Source organism: Nothobranchius furzeri, chromosome 4 (genome assembly GCF_043380555.1).
Source record: "Nothobranchius furzeri strain GRZ-AD chromosome 4, NfurGRZ-RIMD1, whole genome shotgun sequence".
Lineage (NCBI taxonomy): Eukaryota > Metazoa > Chordata > Actinopteri > Cyprinodontiformes > Nothobranchiidae > Nothobranchius > Nothobranchius furzeri.
This window is the reverse complement of record NC_091744.1, coordinates 53,234,812-53,262,449: the sequence shown is the minus strand read 5'-3', so window position 1 is coordinate 53,262,449 and position 27,638 is coordinate 53,234,812. Positions and strand designations below refer to the sequence as shown.

Sequence of the window (27,638 nt, the reverse complement as noted above, 5' to 3'; positions counted from 1 at the left end):
GTTGGGATGGGAAGGCAGCTGGGGCTGGTGTGGTGGACAGAGGTGGTCGTGGACAGGCCAGGCTCATTAAAAGCATGCAGGTTTGTTGTATGTTTAAATGTAGCCGTCTGGCCCAAACAGATGCCTCCTGCCCCCAAAAATGTTAAAATTATTCATGAAACCAAGATGGTGCTGCACAGTGACAGAGGACAGCCAGGTGTTCAGAGATAAAAGCCAGCTAAAATATCCGATTCCTCTGTCAACGGTGGGGATTGGGCCAGAGAGAAAAACACGCAAGTGTGAGTTTTTTAAAAGATTAAAAGGTGAATAAAATCACGCTTGAGGAGTTCATACTGCTGCTTGCAAATGTCATTGGTATCGGCATGGATTATGATTTCACTCACCAGCAGTGTTGCTGCAGTCATGCTAACAGGACTTGTCTGGAGTCCAGAAGGAGCTGTGTGGTTCCAGATGGATTTATAGATGTAGGATATTATTTTAGATCAGACCTATGTTATTTTAAAATGCGTGTAGGAGACGAACATATGGCTCAGACCTTTAGCTTCAGCTGTAAACTGAATTTTCTTTAATAATTAAAAAGTAAACAAAATACAGTTATTCACAATACTTGCAACAGCAGCTACCTCGTTTTACGTGTTGAAGTGACGGACATTAAACAGAGTTCTTCACTGTCTGAAGAAGAGGATTTTGATTTTCTGTAAGGATTTATGACAAAATTCCTTAACAAAATCAAAAACTGAAACTAGTTCATATTTATATAAATGGTGAAGGGTAGTTATACAGAATTTCTACATTTTATGCCAAGTTAGGCATTTTTTGTTCTTGTGAAGCGTCTCGTCATTTTTATCTTAATAGGTGCTATATAAAAGGTCCTTTTCTTTCTTTCTTTCTTTTTTTCTTTTTTCTTTCTTTCTTTCTTTTTTTCTTTCTTTCTTTCTTTCTTTCTTTCTTTCTTTCTTTCTTTCTTTCTTTCTTTCTTTCTTTCTTTCAATGTTACATTTGGTTTCACATGTGTCGTGATTTCTCACAGTTGTTTTGCAGGTTGAGGGTATATATATATATATATATATATATATATATATATATATATATATAAGGTGGTGTTTCTATAGACCACCATGGTTGTGGTTCAGCACAATCTCGCTGCAAACTCAAACTTTTGCGTCAGCCCACCTTTTCACTTTCTTCTCTTTCTGTTGTCTTTATGGTGCAACTTGGCAGACTATCTGATCTCTAATGCAGAACAGGCAGAAACACTTTGTGCCACTTTGTTTTATTAAGCGTAACTTTAGTTCTCTGTGCAGTTTGATGACAGAGTAGCACCTCTTTGGAAATGAGCTGGTGGAGCATGGAGGGTGAAAGTGTGCTAGAATAGAATATGGTTGGTGGTAGCGGGGGTGTTGAGGTGAGTGTGTGTAGCTGAGGAGATGGTGGAAGAAGAGCAGTGAGGGTAAAGCTAATGCTGGAGGAGGAGGGGATGGAGGCCCTGTCCACCAGACACCTTTCTAAATTGGTATAATTTCAGTGACTCAGCTGACATAGCTGGGAGTACCATGTCAGCCCTCCCATACACCCTAACACCTTTTGAGCACGCTCAGAACTGCCTGGGAGCTACTTTACATTTAGCATCATGGCGAACAGGTGCTCCTGAGATATAGGAGATGGGTAGCCTCTTAGCCTTGCTCGTCACTGTGCCAGTGTGCACTCATTTTCCTCCAGGCTCCAGCCAACAAACCGGGGCTTCCGTGCCCATGGCCTCCCTCCCCCAGCAGCAGCACCACTGTGCCTGCTGTGGTTAAATAAAGCTCTGTGCTCTTTGCTCACCCGTTAGACTGCCTGTTGTTGACCTGAGGAGGGGGAAGATCATCGTGTGAGTACTAGATCCAGGGTAGGGATCAGACGTCAATGAAAGGTTCTCTGCTAGCTAGCCCTCATTCATTTACTATAATACTTGTTAGGAAGGAAGAGCACGTGTTCATTAGTTGAGTTGTTGGGATGTTTTTGGTGCGGTTGTGAATTGATGATGAGCAAAACAAACATATGCATCATGCCTTGTTTAGGGAGGAAACCATGGATGCGACATGGTATTTTGTGTGTATCGGTTCTGAAGTTTACTGTTCAATCTGCAACTACAAAGGCAAGTGATAAACGGTAGCTTGCTTTATTTACATGTGATATCACATCTTCCCGCACATCTGTGAAGTTTGTCAATGATGTACAAGTCGAACGGACTACAGCACAACTGACAGAGGCGATGTTGCTTTGTAAAACATCTGCTATGTAGTCTTTAAGCCTTGCTGTTATTGTCTGCTGGGAATATCGTAGCTCATCACCATCAGTGTGTGAATGTTTGTGTGAATGGGTGAATGATACACTGTAGTGTAAAGCGCTTTGGAGTCCTCTGACTCTGAAAGGCGCTATACAAGTGCGGGTCATTTGTCATTTATCTGTGTTCTGATCCAGATCTGATAAACGGCAAGTCTTTGACAGGATTAGATGTCATACTTGCAGCTATGGTTTCACTCAAATTACAGTAAAATAAAACTCTTAATGAAAATTAGTTTGATTTGGTTCAGAAATTTGAACATGGAGCTTGGAATGTTGACACCATTCTAGTTTGTATGTTGGAAAACCAAGAGGCCCACCAGGCTAGCTATATTAGCAATAAAGGTTAATTTGGTGCTGTTATGGATAGCACTGTAGCCGTTTGTTCCCATACACAGTCGGATGCTTTTGACTGATTTACAGCAGCAAACACTGACAGAGGTGCTAATAAGCATTTACTACTGTGACCTATACCATTTTTTGTCCAAGAGGCAGCCCTGTTGCTTTATTGGTCTGTCTGTCAGCTTTCTAAATCAGAACGGAAATGACAGTGTGGTGATGGTGGCTGGGCTGATATAAGCCAGTGTCCCACTGTGGCAGCTGGTGGAAACTAAGTCTAAACGATTTTAGGAAAAGAGTGAATTGCGATTTTTCTAGGAGAAATTGCGATTCCATTCAATTTAGGGATGGACAATATATGGGCATCAATATCGGTATCGGCTGATGTTGGTAACAGGGTTTCCCCTACATAGGCGTAGCCGTGGCGGCTCGCCACGGCTGAAATCCCACCGCCACGCCTACAACATCCCAAGTTTTATTGATGTTTTTTTTTTTTTGCGCCGTTTTTCGAAGAAGCAGCGGGAACTACTGTGTTGTTACTTGTGATCACAGCCGGCAGGTAGCAAGGAGGAGGAGGCACGGCAGGGTGGTTACAGCTATGAGCGTACGGATAAAGCATTTTTGACGAATACAAACAAGAAACGAGTGTAAAACTCGTAAATATCTGTAATCGTGCTGAATGAAATCCTCATTGGGTAACTGACTTTCTTCACGCTCTGTGATTGGCCAGTCAGATTGAGCGCCCGCCCCTCCCTACACACAAAACTGCAGCCGGGAGCTCCGTCAGCTCAGCCCAGGCATCAACGCACACACACAGACAGTAAGCCGGGCGGACACTGTGCGACTTTTTCACTTTTTTGAGCCGATTTTCCACTCGTGCGAGAATCCACAAGATCGGGGCGAGTTTTGCGCTGAGCGTCGTGTAGTGTACTGGGGGGTTACGAGAGGCGATTAACACCACGTGACCAGCTACCGATCAGCATTCGTGAGCTCGCACGGACTTCTGGAGTGTTTAATATTTATCTCGTTCCTCATGAGGGTTGAAGCGGCGCAGCGAGCGGCTGCGACCCAAAAAGTATCAGAACCGCTCACGGCGCATTCGCAATCCTGCATCAACTCCGCTCACCCGCTATTTCCTTAATAACACACGTTCATTTTTATTTCTACACGTTTTATTACTCACAAAGATTGTCAAGAAAGCGTGGTTGTCGTGTTCATGTCAAATTAAACTGATCACAAAACACAGATTTACTTTCTTTATTTCGTTTCCTCATCCAACCCCCATAAATCCCTGTGTGTCCTCCTGCAGCACTCCCGAAGGACAACAGGCAAAACAAGACAAAAAAGTCTGACGTGTTGTGTAAAAACTGCTATTTTTAACATATTTTTAGGTCCGACGTGTTGCTACCAGACGTACAGTGAGCACATGACTCGTGAGATCTGCCCTGCGAGGAAGTCGTAGTTTGAGCTGAAGCTGTGTTATGAGTGAAAAAGTCGCACAGTGTCCGCCCAGCTTATTATAATGTTCACTGTAATGCATCTTGATGTTCTTAACAAATAAATTTAATCAAAGATATTGGTCACTAATGCCAAATATGTAAATTTGTGTTTGAGTCATTTTTATACTGGCTTAAAAATACTTCATTAAGTCTACTAAGCAGGGGTGTAGAACGTGTTTAATAGGGCCATCCCAGTAATGATCTTGGACCAAAATAAAGGGGGCAGAAAGTCAAATAAAGGGGGCAAAAGATGTTTTTCCAGACGCCAAGAAAAATTAAATGCCAAATCCCCCCCTGCAAAGTGTTACTGACAGTTTAAAACAGAAATTATTCTTGTGCAAATATTGGTGTATTCACCTTTAATACTAGTTATTACAATGCAGCAGTCGCTGGATTGGTGCAGTTCAAAGTGGAGTGCATCAAATAAAACAATATTAACATAAAGGTGAGACGTGTCAACACCACCTCCACCACAGCTGGAAAAATTCCTAGGGGAAACACTGTGGTAATTTTTTAGCATATCGGTATCGGTTCGATAAATAAAACCGGGCCGATATTAACAACCAATATTTTTTCATCTCGTCTCCATTTGTTTGCCTGTTTCAGAGGTTTAGGATCCCCCTCAACCTCTGTATAATTAGTCATGTGACAGTGATCGTAGTCATCTCAGAACTGTAAATGTGTGTGTTGTGTGTACATAATAATGTAATTTTAGCTTTAATAATTTTCATTCAATACAAAATCTGCTGTTTTTAGAAGCATTAATGTCTTTATATCGGTATCAGCAATTATCGGTTATCGGCCATTACAGTGATCTTAATATTAAATATCGGTATGGGCCCAACATTTTCATTTTGGTGCATCACTAGTTCAATTCATGATTTTTTTAAGTCAAGGTTCAACACATTATTCACAGTATATAATATACCATAAAACATTAAAAGCTGTTAATTTTTTCTCCCATTATCATTTTAAATTTTTAATTTTAATGTGGTTTAGAAGCAACTATTGATTTTTATGTAGAGAGGTGTTTTATAAAAAATATGTTCCTCTACTTCTACTCTAGTAGTGCAAGGTGGAAAACTGATGGCAAAAAGTGCTTTCAAATGTATTTAATAACAAAAAAAGCAGGCAGAGTTTTCCCAAAACAGGCACAATCCCACCTCTCATGTCTACAGTTGGTGCAGAATGCTGCTGTACGGCTGCTCACTGGGATGAAAAAGATGGAGCATGTTACTCCTGTCCTTGCCTCACTGCACTGGCTGCCTGTTTGTTTTAGAATCCAGTACAAGGTGCTTTTATGGGCTTTTAAATCTCTGCATGGCCTTGCTCCAGAGTACCTCTGAGCTTCTGGTTTTTTATTCCCCTGCACGCTGTCTGAGGTCGGCTGATAGGATGCTCTTAGAAGTCCCAAAAACAAGACGCGAGCTCAGAGGTGATAGGTGACTCTGCCTTTGAGCATTAGGTCAGCCTCTTCACTGTCTGGTTTTAAATCTATTTTGAAAACCTATTTTTATGTTTTGGCTTTTAACTCAGCATGAGTCTTTTTAGTGTTTTATCAGTGTTAGTTATTAAGCTTATATTGTGTATTGGTTTTAATGTTTTTAATGTCTGTGAAGCACGTTGGTCGGTTTTATACCGTTCTAAGGTGCTATACAAATAAACTTGCCTTGCCTTGCCAGGCTGCCTGGACATTTTTATGGTCCGTCTGGTTGTTTGTTTCTCACTAAAACATGCTCAAACACCCAACTCGGACACCTTTTACATGCTTGTTTGATTTACAGTGTGCCATTAGAAATATTAAGACAGTTTTAAAAGAAGAGTAGTTGTGCTTTCAAGTCCAGTATTTTTGTTTCATATGCACAGGTTTAACAACTTTTAACAACTATCAATGGCGGTTGAACTTTAAATGCACAATAATAAGCCATAAATACAGCTTCAACTATCAAATTACTCACCCATTGTTGATCCAAACACGTGCTGACATCATAACACAAATGATAGACAGATTAAACAGTTTTTTTCGATGCTTCTCCCACACAACAGGTGTTTGGATCTTACTTCCGCATTTATTGCTCGGACTGTATTGCGAGATCTCGAAAATTCCGCGCATGTCAGTTTGCGCACCTCAGGTCTCCGCACTGGGGCGGAGCCGTTGTGGAGCGGGTATAGTATAATTTGAGTTCGGAAGCGAGCGGCGGGGGCGGAGTGGAGATAGTGGACTTTTGGGGTTAGTCTTATTATGGGGAACCCCGCTCCCCTGGTGGAGAAGTCTCCCTCACTCACCCACTGTGCGGCCACAGTAGTTGAACAGCTCTGTTTGACTACAAAGGGACTGTTTTTGCTGCAGAGTTCATGCCGGAGCGGAGATGGTGGAATTTTGAGGTAAGTGGACTTGAAAGCACATCTACTCTTCTTTTTAAACTGTTTTAATATTTCTAATGGCACACTGTAAATCAAACAAGCATGTAAAAGGTGTCCGAGTTGGGTGTTTGAGCATGTTTTAGTGAGAAACAAACAACCAGACGGACCATAAGAGACGGCATTCATGGCAGAGACAAACATCCACAGCCATTATTAATGACTATTGTACACTCATGTAAAGAAAATAAAAACTATAAAATAACTAAAATGTGCAAATAAACAACTGGGCTCAGCTCTGGTACCGATACCCCCCACCCCAGCTCACAGCTGCCTCCCTTACACAGGAGAAAACCCCGGATGTTTAAAATAGTTGACACAACTGCTCCTAGGACAGTCAGGGGTGCTACAAAAACCCAGTTTTGACGATCACATGATTGCGTTGTTTGAAATCACAATTTAAGTTTTAAAAATGGATTGTTCACCTCTATTCCATACCATACCAAATGTATTTGTATAGCACATTTAAAAAACAGCTTGTCAGCTGCCTGCACTCTTATGTCACCCAGCAGCTGAGGCCTGGTGACAGGACAGAGACGAAGTTTAAGTTTATGCTTCTGCGTCAGCTCCACAAGTGAGACGCACACACATTGACAGACGTTTTGCTCTCTGACTTCTCCGTCTCCTGGGCGTGTTGCAAAGCAATTTTCTGCCAGGACAACAGAGGGTACTGCACTGTTCTGGAGTATCTTGTCACGTATCTGGTTCAAGATAGTACATTTGATATTGTGTTTATATTGTTTTATGTAATTCAGATACTTTTTTACACATATAAATGTTTCCCTCATTCTCCTCCACCTCCTCATCCTCTCAATACCTCTAAATCCATGTTTCCCATCACTTCCATCCACAAATAAAATGCTCTTTATAGTCCTGCAGTCAAGGGTGAATAAAACGTTCATATTTTTAGAGTTTTATCCACGAGGTATTCTTCAAGCTGATCCGTGTCTACTGATAGATATCTTCGGCTTTCTTTATGTTTTTGAGAGGGCAATGGCGGTGCAGTGGACAAAAACGGCGTCCTTACCATTCACAAACTTGCGTTTTCTGTCTCGTTTGACAGATCTTTAGAAAAGTGGGCTCGAATCCGTCCTTGCAAACCTGCTAAAGAGAACTCACAAGAATGCATAATGGCATTGCGTGTAGGGTTGCAACTAACGATTAGTTTCATAATCGATTAATCTGTCAGATAGTTTTATGATTAATCGATTAATAGTTTTTTTGTTAATAATCTACAAAAAAAAAACCTCAGCAGGAGAAATCCAGAAAGAAGTCCTCATTATTTTTTACAATTTTATGTTTTAAGGCTGTATAACACCCCGCAACACACTTTAAGCATGTTTCTTAGACAAAATTACACAAAATAAACGTTTCTCATATTTCATGCTCGTTTAAACACAAAAGTTAAAGGGGTCGTCAAGCCTGCCTCAGAGTCTTTCTCCACCCACATATCATTTTTGAAAATTGCAACATTACTAGGCGTTGCCTGGCGGACCGAGAGCATGGAGCAGCGGCAATGACGAAGATGGAAGAGGTATATTCCATTGCTGTGGTGAGCGGGCAGTGCAGGCATCGTCTGGCCTACGCCAGCTGATGCAACCACACAATCCCAATTCCCCCCACAGCCCTTTGTGTCTAAGTGCAGTTTAAAATTGGAAGTGGGCACTGGCACTCAGGAGGCTGAAAGATCCCCTTACCAAATGCAGTTGAGTGTGCTCACCCCAGGGCCCTAAGTGTGTGTTTGCGTGGAAGGTCATTGGTGGAAGTGTTTAAGGTGCAAATAAAATTGGGGGGCAGGCTGCCACAGGAATGCAGAAATGGGATCCATACCCGCACCCCTGACTTGCCCACCCCCCAAGGTCTTATGTGCATGATTGTGTGATGATGTGAAGGAGCCGTAGGAGAAAAATGTATGGGGATGGGGAGCAATGGCTGGTTGGCCTAAGCCCTCCAGGGCGCCAGCTCCCCCACTGGCCCCAATAGGCACCTCCATTCCCAAAATGCCCCCCAGGGCATGGAGACCCCTGCCCATCTCGCCAGGGCCCAAAGCAGCAACATTACACAGCCCCACGGAGTTCGAGGGCACCAACCCAGCCCCACCCCAGCAGAATATCCTGAGTGCCGGTGCCCACTTCCAATTTTTAAACTGCACTTAGACACAGAGGGCTGTGGGGGGGAGTGAGCTTGTGTGGTTGCATCACCTGGCATAGGCCAGACGATGCCTGCACTGCCTGCTCACCACAGCCATGGAATACACCTCATCAACATGCACTAACACTGTATTGGAGCAGGCGGAGGAAGACTAGAGGTCTTAGCACACCTCTGTTGTCACTTGGCTTCCCGGGGCTGGAGGCTAGGAGGGGGAGCTGGACGGTGGGGTCTTGGACTCCTCCCCTCTCCTCGGACTTCTTGTGCTACTACATATCTTTGCCTTCCCTCCCCCTGCCACATTTGGTGTGGAGTGTGATGCCTTGGTCTGCCTGAGTGTTCGCGGCTCCTGGGTCAGGGGGTTTAAGATATTTGGAGTCTGCCTCATCATTCCCTGTGGCAGCCTGGTGGAATCTTAGTCCCTGGACTCTGTTGGGTCCCCGGCAGGGTTGGTTGCCCCGGGGCAATCCTCTGCGCCTCTCGAGAGGGGGCTGGGGATTTTCTGGTTACAGTCTCTCTGGGGTCCCTGCGCTCTGGGACAGCTCCTGGATCTCTGGGACTTGGAGCTCCTACACATCTTTGGGGGGCAGATCTGTGGCCCCCCACACTCTATTGGACGCTCCTATAGAGAAACCGTAGATATACAAGCTTGTGTACGCACACAGGTGCTCACATGGTGCTCTCAAAAGTATGGACTTGGGCATTTTCAACACATCTTAAGGCTGTGGCTGGCACTAAATGCACTGTGAGTTATTATCTTGTGATTGTTCACACACTCCGTCCCGCAGCGCTCTTCTGTGAGAACGGGGGTGGGGGTGTTGAACACGTTCCGCTGATGTTTCTCTCCAGTTTCAGCTGATGGGGGGCTCTAGTTTCGTTGCGCCGTTCATGTGAGCAGACACGGTAGGGTCGGGGAGGGGGCGGCCCATGACACTTAGCCTGGTGGGTGGCCACTTATAAAGCACTGGGGGAAACCCTGAATTGTATTGTGACTAAATAATACATTTATTTAGTCTGGCTTGCCAAGCTAATTTCCCTCACCATTCTGAAGAATGTTGAAGCCACAATGATCCAGAATTCTTTGTAGAACTCTGTTGGGTACCCGTCTGGACCTGGAGCCTTCCTATTAGGCATGGATTTAAGGACTTCCTGGAGCTCAGCTGATGTTAGTGGAGAGTGCAGGATTGTAGCTTGGCTGTCTGATAATTTAGTTGATCTCGTTATCTGATGGGTTTATCTGTGGTGAGTACAAAGTTTGATAAACGTCTCTGAAAGTGTTTATTCTTTCAGGGTCATATACTATATTCCCGGTTGAGTCTTTAACAGCAGATATGTAGTTTTCTCTTTAATAATTTTGAACTGGTTAGATTTCTCTATTCTGCCAGATGAGCTGATAGGTTACAGGTGTATGCGGCCTTACTCGTGCTGTCATAACCATATGACAGGAGTTACAGTATCTGGTGCCCCGCAGTGGTGATCAGCCAGGCTAATGAGAAAGAAAGACAACAAATCCAGTGTACAGTAATAAAAATAACTATTGAATCTTGACGTGAGCTTGCCTCGTGGTGTAGCTCCCATATTTTGCTGAGTGTCCTACAATAATGCAGGTTATTAGTTAATTTACTTTTGATAGCAAAGAACAAAATATTTAATGTAAAAGTTATTTACCAGGTGAATCAGCTCATACCTCACCAAGTGTCACAGGCAGGGTCCGAAATTAACACTCGCCACTCGCCAAATGCGAGCAAATTGCTCCATTTGGTGAGTAAATTTTTGAGCTCTACCTGCCACATAGCGAGTAAATGTTTGCACCAAATTAGTTATGTTTATCAGTCATCTTCCATGGATTTCTGATACCCCTCCCGCCTGCATGCAACGTACACAAACGTACGCGAAACGTGAACGCCGCATCCAACGTCATTTCCACCTATCCTATTCAATCAGTTTATCAAGTTAGCAGTTAGCTTCTTGTTAAAACTAGCTGTGAAATGTGGCGGTTTTTAACTGGAGTCAGCCAGCCTTCCAAAAGAAAACTCATCGAACTTGAAGAAAAACCACCAGGACCAGTGGCAACCAGAAGATTTTGTGAAAAGTGGCAAACTGGAGATGGCGGAGTCGTGAGACAATGGCTACATTATGATGGCCACGTAGCGTTGCTGCCTTTCACAGACACTTTTTCTGCTCGTGCTGCAAACAGGATAGCCGTCTTCTATCAACTGTCCCTCTGCATTTTTCAAATATCCAAAAATGCCCATATTTCCGACTTTGTCTTCTTTGAGGGATAATAAATGTCCCGAGTGCTGCCGTCTCCTTTGGCCATTATTTCAGCTTTAGCTTAAAGAAAGTTTTGGTCGTAAACAACAAAGTGCGCATGTGCCGCCGGCAACTTCAGCAGATGATACGGTGGCTGGTAAGGGTCACCGCGCCTACACCGCAGCCACGGTAATCCACCGAGATAATGTATATTTTTTAAAAACAAGACGGTTATTATTATTGTCAACTTTCTTACCGGGGTTTACTGCTACACCGGTTACCGTGACAACCCTGACACACTTTCAGATATTCTCATGGTGCAGCTGTGTTCTCCAGAGATCAAGGACTATGACCCAAATGAGGCAGTAATGCTTTGGCACAAAGACGGTGTCAGAAGCAGGAGGCCAGACTTCATGGACAGAGAAAACAAGGAGTCTGACTAGATTTCAATGAAAGATTTCATAAAAACATCTCTAAAAATAGATAAATAAATAAATAGTAAAAATGACAAAAGAGTTGTTTTTCTTATTAATTGATGTTTTAATTATTTTGTCACTCTGTTTGGAATCAACATAATATAGAATAACATGCTTTAGGTAGATCTAAATCATTTAGAATTTTGGCCGGTAAAAAATATGCTTGGCCGGTAGATTTTCATCATCTACCAGCCAACTTAGCCGGTGAGTAAAAAATTTATTTTCGGACTCTGGTCACAGGACCAGAATCAGTAGCCTCCTTCATGATGTCATGATGTAAACTAGCTCCAAGCTCACGGCAGATACTCACGTGTAGCAATAAGCTATGAAAAAAAAAAAAAAAACAGGGAGAAAAAGAGAGACAGACAGGGAGAGGGAAACTGCACAAAACTGTTTTAATGACAAAAGCAGCTGCGGACGGAAATTTGTTCACACTAAATCAAAGAGTCAGGAGATGTTCGAAAGTTTAGAAGCCTGTGTGTTTATTGTGTGTTAAAAAACGAACAGCATTAATGAGCCATTAACGCAGATAGGGCTGAAACGATTCCTCGAGTACCTCGAATAATTCGAGTACAAAAAAGCCTCGAGTCAAATTCTCTGCCTCGAGGATTCGTTTAATTCATATTTAATTAATTCATGGCTTTGCAATCGCCCGGGGTCATGTTTCACCTGGATTGAAATAAGTGAAGCACATGCCCACTGGACTGAATGCACACGCGAGTAGCGAATGTAACTTAACTTTCTCTTAAGCCATGGCGGACAACTTGAACCCCGGTGGAGTGCGAAAAAGACAGAAAATGTTAAAGTTGTGGGACCATTTTTCATGTCGTAAAGTGGAAAACATAGTCCAGTATAAATACTGTAAAATGGATTTAGCCTACCACAACACCACATCCTCGGTGCTGCAGCACCTGTAAATGTCACTTCCGCAGGCAGACTCGGAGCCTCTACAAGATAATGCATTTTAGCCTGTTTTTCTATACATTCTGCGGAACCTGTGCGACTTTTTCGTTTGTAGCACTCAAGTTTCAGCTCACACCATACATCTGGTAGCAACACGTCGGACTTAAAATGTGCTAAAAATAGCAGTTTTACACAATATGTCGGACTTTTTATTGTGTTGTTATTGATATTTGTTGTCCCTCGGGATTGCTGCAGGAGGACACAGGTATTTATGAGAGTGGCGGAGGAAAACGAAAGAAAGTAAATAAATGTTTTGTGATCAGTATAATTTGACATAACCACGGCAAACATGCTTTTTCGAAAATCCTTGTTATTGTGTGAGAAAAAAAGTGTAGAAATTAAAACGGACGTGTGTTAATAGGGAAACAGCCGGCGAGCTGTTTGCACATGCGCCGTGAGCGGTTCTGGTTCTGTTTGGGCCGCAGCTAGCAGATTCTCGCACGAGGGGAACATCGGCTCAGGTTGTATACTTATTTTTTGCACAGGCATTTGTTTACTGTGAAGTAAAGTTGAAGTGCTGAAGTTTTGCAAACTAATTTTGAATAAAACTTTAAGAATAACTGGCAATTGCTTGCTCATTTTAAGAGGACTTTCATATTTTATAACATGCTATTTGATATTATGGTTTACAAACACAAAAGAGTAATTTATTAGAGTACTCGATTAATCGAAAAAAAGATTTGATAGAGTACTCGATTACAAAAACATTCGATAGCTGCAGCCCTAAACGCAGATAAGACTTTACAGTTGCCAGAATAATTTACTGAGGATGTTTCTCAGTTTAACATCAGGTCCGTATAAATGACGTTACCCTGTCTTCAGTACTCGGTGTCCAGCTTGTCCAGTTGATAAATCAGTGCTCTGTGCTTCTGCAGCAGCCTCTTGTCTAAGGCTGACAAAATGAATGCACAGTTGCGGTTGGCCTAAATAGATAATTGATCATTTATCAACCATGTATTACTGTGCATTACTTTGAGTATTTGTTAAACATAACACGTCCCAGCACAATGTTTTTTCTTTTTTGCCAGGGCAACTGCTGTCATCATCTGGGTAATGAAATATAAATTTTTCCGCGTACCGGACCACTAGGGGTATGCGTACCCCTGGTTGGAAATCACTGATCTAAAACACAACATTGTTAAGAGGGTTTTAAAGTTTGCAGTGTTTGTTCTGAAGGTAAAACGATTTGCTGTGTTTCTGGCTTAGAGGAACTGGAGATTCTTCCATGGAAATCTAAATGTTAAACTGAGACTCTGGGAATAACCAACTGAGATCAGAAGATCTCCACAAAAAGGGGAAGTTGTCTTTGTTCTACCTGTTTAAGGATTTGAAAGACGCATAGCTAGTTAAAAGACTCCACATACAGTAGTTTCTTCATTAACAAAGACTTTCAGTGTTTCTATGGACAGTTGGTGTCAAGTTCTATCATCTTTAGCCACCCAGTTATGGATTCCTCACATTTTCCTCACATAGTTTTTAACTTGAATGATAGCAGTGTCTTTCAAGGCAAGAATTTGTCACAGTGTAGGAATGCTGTCTGACAGGGTTGTCTTGTCAAGGATGTACCAGGCAGCATGCTGTGCTGGAAAGTAAAGGAAATCAGAAACAACTTTCTATGAAATTTAGGTTTCGGCCTGAGAGAAACTAGGCTCCTGTCACACAATTTCTGTTTTGTCATCTAAATATATTAGGCTTGATGAGATTTCACAGATTTCAGTTATTACCGGGCATTTCCGCCAGATGCGTACGTGTAGCGTAACAATTTTGAAGTGTTTGCAAGCACAGGGAATTACCCCTTCTAGAGTTCTAGAACCCCCCAATGTGCTTTACAATTAACCATTCAGCCATGCACGCAAATATTCACACACTGGTGGTGATGAGTAGGGCTGGAAACAGGGTACCTCACGATACAGTACCATTCGCGATATTTGTCTCACGATACAATATTATCACGATACGGCGATACTGCACAAGTTAGCCTACAATATGTATAAATTTTAACTCAATTTTGCCCTAAATTATTAAAAGAAAGTCAGTATTTATCGACTGCCTTTAAATGTCTCACAGTCAGAATCGACGTAAAAACAAATTTAAGTGCTTTACAGTTACTCTTACAGCAAGTCCATGTATACAAAAATGTAAGTGCTTTACAGTGACCCAATTTTTGTGCAACACGGAACCAAAAAAATTACTTTCAAGTTTTTAAAATGTATGTGTAAAGTCTGTAAAATAATAAGCTGCAGGCAGGCGTTTCTCCAGTAAAGAAACCATAAAACATAATATTTCTTTCCGTAGACAGCCGTGAGTTATTTCCTTTAGCCCTGGCCTATTTGTATATGGCAGGAATTGTTTTGTCTGTGAAATGCCTGTGGCTTGCATTCTCCATCTTGTTCGACGGATGTTTGGAAAAATAGGCTCGACTCCGTTCATCCTGGCAAGCCTGCTGGAGTGCCCTCATCCATTCGTCTCCGTACCGACGCAGATACATAGGTTTTACAGATAGATGTACTCGGAGATGGCATGTGTTATCAACGTAGGTTCAGTGGAATTAAAAGGAAGCTTTGCCTGAAAAAAGTAACACTGGGCTGTGCAGGTGAGCTAACAGGCACAGTCTTTTCTGTGATTGTTCGTCGCGTACCTTTGTGAGGCAGTTCTTGCATCATTTTTCATCCAGCTTTGTTCCATCAACACAACTAATCCAAAGTGAGCCCAAACTTTATGACTTGCTGGTGAATCTTTTAACAGTTTTCTTTGCCCACTGTGGAACTCCCTTATATTGTGCCTGGTATTCTTCATTGCCTGGTGTTTTTAGCTCATTCTCATGAAGAGCGCCCCCAAATGGACTTATGTGATAGTGGTCAAAAATCGATTTAGTGAAAAAGCATGCTGGTACTCGTTCGTGAGATGAAATGTCGTGAAATTTCGCCAAATCTGTATTGTGTCCCACCCTTAGTGATGAGCTACAATGTAGTAACAGCTGTTCTGGGGCGCACTGTTAGAGGTGAGGCTGCCAAGCACAGGCATCACCAGTCCCTCCGACCACCACTAGCAGGCAAGGCGGGCTAAGTGTCTTGCCCAAGGACAAGACGACGACTGCGACAGACTTAAGTGGGGCGTGAACCTGCAACCTTCTAGTTACGTGGTGGTTACTTAACTTCTCTGCCACCGTCGCCCTTTAAGCATAATATTCATGCATTTGTGTGTAAAGACATATGTGCCTTTTTAAATTTGAATGACTGAAATGCTAGCGCTTACCATTTACTTACATTGTTTGTGCTAATCTAAAACTATCAGATTAATACCAGTTTAGGAGAATGACTGAGCTGGTTACAGCATGCTTTTTCTCAATTATCTACTGTGGGGAACATGGCCAAAGACTAAATATCACTTAGGAATAGAATATCCCTTTAACGTTGGAAATACATAAGATGCTTGTGTGTCTTGAACACTGTGATATCTCATTCATAGATGGACCTGTGCCTAATGTAGAGACGGTTGTATGTGAAGTCGTCATTTACATTTTTTTACTGTGTGGGCATCGGAACGAGCCCCCGCACTGTGAGAACAAGCATCTCAGCTCTAAAGCCGATCTTCATCTGCATACGTCACACTTCCCAAAAATTAGCTAGTATTTGGAACACTGATATTATTGGCCGCAGCCACGCCACGAAAACATTGAACAAGATTCACTGCTCCGCGCATTCACTTTGGTCCAGAAATCCACCCCCTCACACTCCTGCCTATGGCTGCTGCCATCGTAACACTTTTGTAGCTAAGGGAAACTCTAGATATGTTCTCACCAAGCAAATTGTTTTCAGATCATCACATTTAATGCTTTAACTCCTAGTCGTGGCCATTTTCTCCCTTTAGACATAAACTGTTACCGGCATATCGCGGAATGTCGCTGTTAGTGGTAGTGTGTTCAAACAGCAGTCAGATCTGTACTCTGATTGGTTCTTTTCTTGTCTAGTCCATCCTGTTCTGTGTGCTGATTGGTTCTTTTTTCTGTTGTCCCACCTTTTCCTTTTTCTGATTGAATTTTTGTTTCTGTCAATTTTCGATGTCTTTTATTTGTCGACAAAAATGTTGACCAGTATTCATCATAATTTAGTCTTTCTTGGCATGTATTTTTAAAATAGTTTTCATTTTGTTTTAGTCTGCAAAAATGTATTTGTCATGAAAACATTTTTGAAAACTTTCGTCAATTTTTGAAATTGTCACTGGTTCCGAAGAAACTCTGAATTTTTAGCTTGTAACATAAAAGTTATTTTCCCAAGTCATAGGCTCCAGATATTGTTCTGCTATAAATTTCAACTTCAGAGTTAAATGTGTGAATAACACCTGCTCTTGTCTGAGACTATAAATTTTTATTTCTTGCGGCAGTGGGTGATGCTAAAACTGACCTGTGGTTTCTCCGACAGCTCTCAAGGACATTAGCGGTGGAACTACGTAGTTTTTTTTGCGCTCTAGCTAGGGCTGGGCGATATGGATCAACACTTATATCTTGATATGTTTTAGCTGAATTCCGATTTACGATATCTTGATATTTTTCGTCCTGTAAAATATTTAAGTTAACTCACTTCAAGCTGTCTTGAGAAATTATATATATACATCAGTAGATTAAATGCATAAAAATGTATTGATTCTTGTCAAACTTTAGCCTTAGTGCCTATTCTCTACCAGTCTGAGCTTTAGAAACACTGGTACAGCTGTTCACACACGCACGCATGCACGCACGCACGCACACACGCACGCACACACACACACACACACACACACACACACACACACACACACACACACACACACACACACACACACACACACACACACAGGTGAGAGCTAGAGGTGTATCAAATGTCCCACAGGCTCTTCTTAATTATATATTTATAATTAATGTAAAATTGTTTAAATTTCATCTAGAGGTGGCCCATATCGTTTATTTCTTTTCCAGAGAGAAAATAAATCTGTCATGTTAAACTAAATTAATGATGATGTAATTGCATCTACTGAAGATCACATGGGTCACGCACTGTGGAGTTATTAGTTATTAGGGCAAACATGGCTGGAATCTAACTGTGTTGGCCCATAAAAGCGATTATACTGTAATGACTCAGACTCTCTGGTTGCTCTTTTATGAGTATTATTTTCGGGCTACTGTCGCCGTAACCCACACCTTACAAATTCTTAACGTTTTCAACAGAATCGCTCGTAATGTAGTATTTACTAGCATAGGCAAACCAGGAGGAAATAAACTGAACTGGAACAACATTTCTCCCCCGTTGAGCTCGCCTTCAAAGTAAAACGTTACTATTTAAACCCTTACAATATGTTTGAGGTCATTTGGCCACTCTGGCTATCTGTAGATGTTTCCTGATTACACAGGGGAGGGAGGGGTTTGGCTCGTCTCTCCGGCTTCGCACAGGCAGGATGGGAAAAATAGATCTCCGTTGTCCCCAAATAAATTAAATCCAGGACACCAAATGCAGTTTAGAGCAGCACATTTACCCAGAGGCCTTCAGATTGAGCAAACTTGTGAGAATACACGTAATAACCGCTTTGAGATGGAGCAACATGGAGCAACACGTCGCTAGCATAGCGGCTAATCGCTAGCATAGCAGTTTGACCAGTTATATCGATGTATAGATATAATGTCATCTTGTTTCTTGTTTAAAAATTATATCGATATCTTAAAAATATCGATATATCGCCCAGCCCTAGCTCTAACTTTAAACAGCTATAATACGTCCGTAAAGTAAACTGCTTGTTCCTTTATTGTTAACGTCACTTGCTGTGTCCTCCATCTTTTTCTTTTCCTTTTGGGGCACTCCTTTTTTTTTTTCTTTTTTTTTTTTTGGGTGATGTCCTAGCTGTTACCTGCAGCAAGCGGCTAAAGCTGCACAAACATTAGCCGTCAACATTTTTGGCTGCCACTGTGTCATCTGTGTGGCTCTTTTCCAGCCACTGATTGGTCCAACACTTGATATATGGCCTATCCTTAATGTACACCTGAGTTATCAGCTGACTTCAACAACAAGCAGAATAGGGTTGTCACGGTAACCGGTATAGCGGTAAACCCTGGTAAAAAAGTTGACAATAAAAATAACCGTCCAGTTTTTAAACAACTAAATTATCTCGGTGGGTTTACCGCGACCGTGGTTTAGGCGCGGTGACCCTTACCAGCCACTGTCGCTTCTGCTGAAGTTCCCGCGCACACGCACTTTTTAGTTTGCAACCAAAACTTTGAAGCTGAAATAATGGCCGAAGGAGGAGACGGCAGCGCCCAGGACATCCATCAGCCCTCAAAGAAGACTAAATCGGAAGTATGGGCATATTTTGGATTTCTGAAAAATGCTGAGGGACAGTTAATAGAAGACTGCTATCCCGTTTGCAGAACGTGCAGGAAACAAGTGTCTGCAAAAGGCAGCAACGCTTGGAATCTAATGGCACATCTGAGTGACCATCACCCACGTCTCTACAGCCAGTGCAAGGTATGTTAACATTAGCATTTTAGCTTAAATGCATGACGTGAGGACTTTTGGTTGAGGGAGAACGCAACGAGTCACTATATACTGCAGCCGCAGCGTCCTCTGCCACCGTGTCACGGACACCCTGTTGCTGGATGAAGCATCTTATTTGTTGATGAAGAGAAATATACAATTAGTTCCTTGTCATTGATTTGTTTACTTATTCAATGCCATTTATACTTGAACATTTGGATTTGATTACATAGTGTAGTAGTTATTTTAGTAATTTGTTTAAAGTGGCTATTTATTTTAAATACATATTTTTTTATGGTTGACTTGTACAGTGCTCAAGTCATGTGTGGACTGGAGTTTTAGATTTTCATTTTGATAATGAAGAAAACAAGTATATGAGAAAACAAGTGGTGTTTCTTTGATTTGTTTACATATTGTTTATGTTTTGAATGTTCGGATTTGTATAATTTAAACCTGCACTGACTACTGTAACACGTTCCAGAAAAAGAAGCTATTTGTTCCTTTACTTGTGAAAAGTTGCACTTTTGCTAAGGCTTTGTGTTATTTTAGGTTTAATAAACACTGTTAAACCTTTTCAAAACTATTTCAGTTTGTGTAGAACAGGACTATCAATGCTTTCTGAACATATGCAACACCGTTTAAAAAATACCGCGATAATACCGAAAACCGTGATAATTTCTGTCACAATAACTGTGATGTTAAATTTTCATACCGTGACAACCCTAAAGCAGAATCTATCTCCTGTTTGTGGTTCTTAAAAGAATAATCTAGTTGCCATGGTCACCTTCACTATAAAAATTTATTTAAAAAATGTGTGTGCTGACAACACTTAGAATTTTTTTTAAAGAGCAAGTCAACCCCTACCAGATTCTAACTCCACTCCCATTTCATGTTTGAAAAATGCAACAAACGCTGTTGCCTGGCAGACCGAGAGGGCGAAGCTGCTAACAAATACACACACACACAGGCTCACAACAGCATTGTGACATCATAATGTACCAGTTTACATCATAGTATACCTCTTAGCCAATAGCGGTGGCAGATTTAAATTAGAATACAGTGCAGAGTTTTTACCTGACAACAGCACAACACTGCCAGGGGTGTGTGTGGGTTAGGATGATATTTTAGGTTTTGTGTGAAAATAAGTCCAGGACTACAAATGCGCTTCACAAAAGTGACGTCATCAAACCAGACATGGAGAAGACTGAGAGAAAATGGCTGTAAGTTCAGTCGACTTCCCACAGGAGGAAAGAACCACCATAAATCTGGTCATTTGGTCAGTAGCAGCTACTTTGGAGAGAAGAGATTATGTGGTGACGTCGCAAATGCGACGTCCCGATTTCTAGTTTGTGGTCATGCTAATTACATGTCTCCCTCTGACATAAATGCCCCCCCCCCGAACTCCGTAAAACACAAAACGTTTTTTGTTTTAACAATAGATTCACTTTTGTTGAACGCACAGTACAAGTTGGCCTGCTTAAAATCACACTGTTTGAGAGTTATAAGAAGTGAATGATTTACACACACCCACTGCCGCCTAATCCTCAGTGGTTCAGTCCAACAATCTGTTTCTCCGATGGGAGGGGCTGCTGCTGCTCGCACCTAGAGCGTGCTGCGAGGTGCAGAGAAGAGCAGAGCGACATGTAAATAGTTGCCTGGTGAGTTTTTAATGCATTTAGTCCATAGACATATATACTGAACAATTTGTGTCTATAGACTCCAATTATAAGTTTTTTTGCCCAAATGGGAGGTTCCCACCACCGCCATTTTGGCCGTGTCACAGGTTCCGTCAAGCCCAGATAATTCCAAAAAAGGGAAGAGAGGTGGAGCTGAGGGTGGCGCTGTAAGACTGAGATCAAATGACCACACCCGCTGAACCGAAGCGATGTAGCTACAAGCTAACCCAAAGCTAACGCAGAGGTGGGAGTTAAGCTAACAGAGGTAGCTACCTAGCTAAAACTGGAGTTAACTGTGCACAACACTGGAGCTTCTGAGTCAGAGATACGCCGGGCTGACCGCTGGGTAAAACCGGGTGGAACACAGAGGTAGAGCTGAAACAACTAATCGATTTAATCGATTATAATTGATTATTAAAATAGTTAACAACTTTTTTAGTCATCGATTAGTTGTTTAATAATCATATTTTACCGCATAAAGTCTATTTTTTACCACAATCTGACATCGGTTACAATCTGTTAAATTTGCGGCCAGTGTGTGGCAGTAATGAGCCACTGATCTACCAGTGGAGCCGTAGAAGAAGAAACGAGCCAGTAAGTGCCCTCGGTTTTCACGTCGTAACACGTTACTGACGCGCATCTTGCTGTGAGAGATGGCAGAACAAGAAGAAATACGGAAGAAAAATAGAAGCGACAAAACTGAAGAGAAACCCCGGACAAAAACCTCACGAATATGGGAGCACTTCACTCTAGATGCCATGAAAAGACGGGTGACCTGCAAAATATGCAAAAACCATCTAGCATGGCACGGAAGCACGACGTCCCTAAGTGAACATTTGAGACGAAAACATGTGGGGGCTGATGCAGCAGAGGAAAGTCCGGTAAATCCGGTAAGTACCAGAAAATAAACAAGCTAACGCAGATCAGATTTGGGAGCTGAGTTCGTTATAGTGGATGTTAAACATGTTTTTTTGCCGCGTCAGTCTACGGTGTTCTACTTCTGATTGACTAGATGCAATCGTGAATCTCCTCTGTGTTGTGTATCATGCGCTTGCCAAATTTAGCACTTCTGTTTATAAGAATGTTCTCGTTAAGAGAAAAACGGCACAAACCCATAACTATGTTCCTCATTCAAAAAAGGACAACTCCGCGGAGAAAAATATACAGACGAGCTGTGTCCAGGTGAATATAACGCGGCATACAGTTGTGGTCAGAAGTTTACATACACTTGTAAAAAATATAATATAATGGCTCTACTGAGTGTCCCGTTATTTCTAAAACTCTGATTTTTCTCTGATAGAGTGATTGGAACAGATACTTCTTTGTCACAAAAAACATTCATGAAGTTTGGTTCTTTAATGTCTTTATTATGGGTTAACAGAGAAAAGTGATCACATTTGCTGGGTCACAAATATACATACAGCAGTGCTAATATTTGGTTACATGTCCCTTAGCCATTTTCACTTCAATCAGGCGCTTTTGGTAGCCATCCACAAGCTTCTGGCAAGCTTCTGGTTGAATCTTTGACCAATCCTCTTGACAGAATTGGTGAAGTTCAGTTAAATTTGATGGCTTTCTGAAATGGACTTGTTTCTTCAGCACTGTCCACATGTTTTCAATGGGGTTTAAGTCAGGACTTTGGGAAGGCCATTCTAAAACCCTTATTCTAGCCTGATTTAGCCATTCCTTTACCACTTTTGATGTGTGTTTGGGGTCATTGTCCTGTTGGAACACCCAACTGCGCCCAAGACCCAACCTTCGTACTGATGATTTTAGGTTATGTTGAAGAATGTGAAGGTAATCCTCCTTCTTCATTATCCCTTTTACTCTCTGTAAAGCACCAGTTCCATTGGCAGCAAAACAGCCCCACAGCATAATATTCCCACCACCATGCTTGATTGTAGGCATGGTGTTCTTGGGTTTAAAGGCCTCACCTTTTCTCCTCCAAACATATTGCTGGGCCTTGTGGCCAAAAAGCTCGATTTTTGTTTCATCTGACCACAGAACTTTCCTCCAGAAGGTCTTATCTTTGTCCATGTGATCAGCAGCAAACTTCAGTCGAGCCTTAAGGTGCCGCTTTTGGAGCAAGGGCTTCCTTCTTGCACGGCAGCCTCTCAGTCCATGGAGATGCGAAACACCTTTGACTGTGGACAATGACACCTGTGTTCCAGGAGCTTCTAATTCTTGGCAGATCTGCTTTTTGGTGATTCTTGGTTCACTCTTTACCCTCCTGACCAATTTTTTCTCAGCAGCAGGTGATAGCTTGCGTTTACTTCCTGATCATGGCAGTGATGAAACAGTGCCATGCACATTATACTTACAAACAATTGTTTGCACTGTTGCTCTTGGGACCTGCAGCTGCTTTGAAATGGCCCCAAGTGACTTTCCTGACTTGTTCAAGTCAATAATTCGCTTTTTCAGATCCATGCTGAGCTCCTTTGAATTTCCCATTGTAGCGTTTGTGGGCGTTTGTATCCAATGAGCCCTATTTACCTGGCCTAAGAGAAGTCACCAGCTGTAGTCACTCATAATCACTCACAAGAAGTTAAGAGGCCATGCTATGAAGCTCAGTTCACTGACACGTTTCTAAGTCACCAAAATTGCTAGTTCATGTTGCTGTATGTATATTTGTGACCCAGCAAATGTGATCACTTTTCTCTGTTAACCCATAATAAAGACATTAAAGAACCAAACTTCATGAATGTTTTTTGTGACAAAGAAGTATCTGTTCCAATCACTCAGAGTTTTAGAAATAACGGGACACTCAGTAGAGCCATTATATTATATTATATTTTTTACAAGTGTATGTAAACTTCTGACCACAACTGTAGTTGTACACTTTCAATTTTTAAATACAGGAGAAATTCAGAAAGTCTTTTTTTTTTACTATTAAAAGGCTGTTTTACTGTCTAACGCTGTAAAATGCCTCACAACACATTTTTGTCAAAATAAATGATCACTGTATATTGTTAATTAATTCAAATAATGTAATATTGGTTTAGTGTTGTAGTGTGTGTGCTGCTTTATTTTATATGTGTACTTATTTCAGTCTATTTGTGTTTCTTATGCAGAAAAAAACAAGCAACGATGGACAACTACATGGGGATCAAGACACTCACCCCCCAGCAATGCATACCACTTACAAACTCTATTCTAGATTCTACATTATTTTTTATGGAATTTACCTCTTATATTTTGATGCCAAAAAATTATTCTGGACTGATATTTTGCACTGTTTAGCTCATTTTACACCGCTGACTGTGTTCATGTGCAATAAAATAGATTACAGTCAACTGCACAATTCTCTTCTGTTTTTCTTTTTCTTAACTGAAATGTATTCATCACTTGTATAGGTTAAATAGCTAAACAATAACAAACCGATTAATCGATTAATCGAAAAAAATCAACAGATTAATCGATTATGAAAATAATCGTTAGTTGCAGCCCTACACAGAGGTCTCCTGAGAGCTCCACAAGCTGGCAGCCGCACAGCAGACAGGCGGCGCTGCAATCTGAGATGCGCCGAGGTGCCACTGGGGAGAACCGGGTGTAAAACGGTTTCCATCCGAGAGCTCCACAAGCCGGCAGCCCGCGCAACAGACAGGCGCCGCTGCGGTCAGATTTGCACCAAGCTGCCGCTGGGGGGAGGGGACCATACCCATACCGATAGTCGGAACCCAGCTCCACCAACATGTTATATTTCAACCCATTTTAAAAAATGCAGCGTTATGTTAAATGCACTGGGTTTTACCCTATTACATTTAAATTTCATGGTTAAACAGTACATGTTAAAATCTAAGCTCAGCTCAGCAGTGACCTAAAATACATAAATATAATTTTACTTACTGAAAAAAATGAATTGGAGACTCCTTGGACGCTCTATTAGTGCAATTAATGCCACAGAAAGTCATTTTGTCCAACAATTGCACAAAATAATATCCAAAACAGAATACAAAAACGCTACAACTAATGGTCTTAGTTGAGAGACTAAAAATGACGGAACAGTTTCCAAGCCAGACCGAGGCTCAGACTGAGGCCTTTCCACGGAGCTAGCTCTGTGGTCACGTGGGTCTGATGCTCATTAATTATACAGAATTTTAGGCTTTTAATACACTTAAACAGAAGATTGAGAAAAAAATTCACCCCCCTCAGAGTTGTCATGAGTGTAAACTAGATCATTTAAACCAAAAACAAGTTTTGGTACCAGGCTGTAAACATGTTTATTTCTGCTGTCAAATTGGTATTTTTAACATGGGAGTCAATGAGGATTTGCTCGCTTCTGACACCAGCCCCTAGTGGATGAGGGTGGAACTGCAATTTTTGTTACTTCCGTGTTGGCTTCATTTTCATACCAGTATTGTGGGGGCTTGATTCAGTTGTGCTTTTAATGCAAAAAACAAACAAACAAAAAAACAAAAAACAAAAGTATATTGGTCACTACACTTGCTCAACAAGCACAGCACAGGACACATAAAGCTACAGTTCAGCTCTTTTGTGTGAAGTCTGGCATGTTTAACATAGAATACATATATTGTTAGCTTAAGCAGTGTGATGTGTTTACATTAACGCCGGGTTAAAGAGAAAGGAGAGAGAACAAAAAGAGAAAGACAAATATGTGGATACAGAAAGAACTGACAGTAAGAGAGAGGGTAGACAGTTGACACACTGCCATCATCCTCACATTAATGTCACTAATATTAGACTAACTTGTTTCGCTGTCATTTTACATTTCTGTTCTGAGATATTGTCCAGATTTTTACATTTATGTTGGAAATTATTACTTATAATCTCATTTTCTATTTCAGATTTAGTCTTATATTTTCTTTTGATAATCCAGTTCTACCTTTGACTTAGATATTCCATTCAACAGATATTCATTTTGTAACGGTCTGACTGGTAGTTTCTGCTCCATATTTTCCTCTAATTATATCAATTTTAAAGTCAAACATCTTTTTACACAGTATAGTAAGTTCACAGTGGTCTAGACTTGTTATTCATGCAAAAATAGTTTTCTTTTACTGCAGGAGAAGCTAAATGTAGGCCAAATAAACATATTATTAGCTGGGTGTTGAACCTCCTCCAAATCTAAAACCTGTGTTCTTGTTATTGTCCAATGGTCTGGCAGCTTCTAGTCAGGTCAAAATGGCAGAGAAACGACAAATGAAAGACATCATTTTTCAGTTCACCAAAATGCCAAGTAAGTTGAAAGATTTATATAATATTAAGGCAGTTTGTTATTATTGTCCATATAAATAAATGATATGTTTTGTATATGTTTAATAATGCTATCATTAGGCACAAAGTACAAGAACAAGTATTGTTGTTGTTATTGTTTGTTACCAGTTCAATAAATACATATTTTAGAAGAAATATGTAGTTTAGTTATTCATAAAATAATTTATTTTTCTAATTTAAAATAGATTTGAGCTTTGAGTTCTTGTTGAGCTGCTTTAGTAGAGATCAGACCAAAGTTCATGGTGAACGAATGTACTCTGTTAGGTCGTCTATGGCAGGGCCGTTGCTAGCTATTTTGGTGCCCTAAGCACAAAGTCTTCGTGTGCCCCCCCCCCCCCCCCCCCCACACACACACACAGAGAAAAAACACAATCACTGGCATGTGACATGACTAAATTCAAAACTATTTAACCTTTATTAAGAACTAGAGAGGCACAATGTACACATTTTATACACAACTAGACCATTCTGCATATGAAGGGAGGAGGTTAGCATAATGGACTTTTTTCTTCAAACTATACCATCAGCAGCTGATGTTCCCCTTGGCCCGTAAATGTTTATGAAATATATATCAACATAGAGCAAATACCTAATTAGAAAATAGGTTTGTATAATTTTTCATTTTAAATCTCAGTTACATAGCCTATAGGCCACATAGGCTATTTAATAATGATATAAATCATGTCCATAGTTAACTCATGATTAATCACAAACAACCGCTTATTTTAAAAAAAATTCTTACTTTACCTTGATGGTGTTTTTGTCCTTCCTGTTTTTGTGATATTTATTTAAGTATTTGGGTGGACAAATATGATTCATTTGTTTATTTCTGTTTCAAAACAGCACCGATGGGCCTATCTGACCTCACAGAGGAAACTTTATTTTACTTGAGAAAGATGTTTTAAGATGAACTTATTAAAACAAAAAAATCTTCAAACTCTTCAAGGTTTATTTTTAGATGAACAACCTTTAACACTGTTCAGACTTATTTTTTGATCCAAGTCACATGAACAGGCTGAATAAAATCATTTTCCCCTTTGTTGCATTTAACTATTTCTTCTTTAAAGAAGTGCTGATTCAGAAGAGAATAACTGCATTTGGGAAGATGATGACTTGCTACGTTTTTTCTCCAGCAGTTAAAAAGCTCTAAAGCTTCTCTGAGTTTCTCTCCCTCTCATCCTCTCTCACTCAGCTACTAATGAACGCCCGGTAGGCAGGGCCAGATTAACACTTTGTTGTACCCTGGGCAACAATATTAAAGGGCCCCATCATCGCGACCCAAGGATCACCATAATATGGTCACATACAGAATATTTTACTGTAATATGCAGTAAATATACTCAATACTTGAATGCCTGATGTCACGTAACCCGCTCAGGGTAACCTTTGACCCACCTCGTGTGGACTGACCAATGAGGAGAGGGTCTTAACTTGAGGCCCTCTCTTCATTGGTCAGTCTGCATGAGACTGACTCTCAACTGCTCTCAACTGATGTTCAAAGTCATAGGCAGCGAAGCGTCTCTGTGCAGCGCAAAAGCCCGGGTGGACAGTTTGTTTAATATAGGTTGATCATATTTCCATTTCCAAACAAGAGGACAGGGGATCTGTGCCTATGACGTCACACTATGGCACATATGTCAGAGTCAAGGCCCGCGGGCCAGATGCGGCCCGCGGAGCATTTTTATGTGGCCCGCGAGATAAATATCAAAAATATATTAAAACTGGCCCGCTGGCCGATTTTACCGCAAAGACTACAACTCCCATGATGCTTTGCGGCGCCATCGCGGAGCAGACGCGCCCCCT

The 27,638-nt window shown here is 41.3% G+C and overlaps 1 protein-coding gene across 3 annotated transcripts in view; it reads left to right on the top strand.

Moving 5' to 3' along the window:
• Nucleotides 1-27,638, top strand: part of cttnbp2 (cortactin binding protein 2) — a 199,356-nt gene that overhangs the window by 3,814 nt on the left and 167,904 nt on the right. Inside the window, exon 1 of one of the 3 annotated variants that reach the window (XM_070550259.1) lies at nucleotides 1,140-1,870. The exons of the other annotated variants lie outside the window; for them this stretch is intronic. The gene's annotated coding sequence lies outside the window, so the exon portion shown is untranslated. Of the gene's footprint in view, nucleotides 1-1,139; nucleotides 1,871-27,638 lie in introns of those variants that run through there. 3 annotated transcript variants of the gene reach the window in all.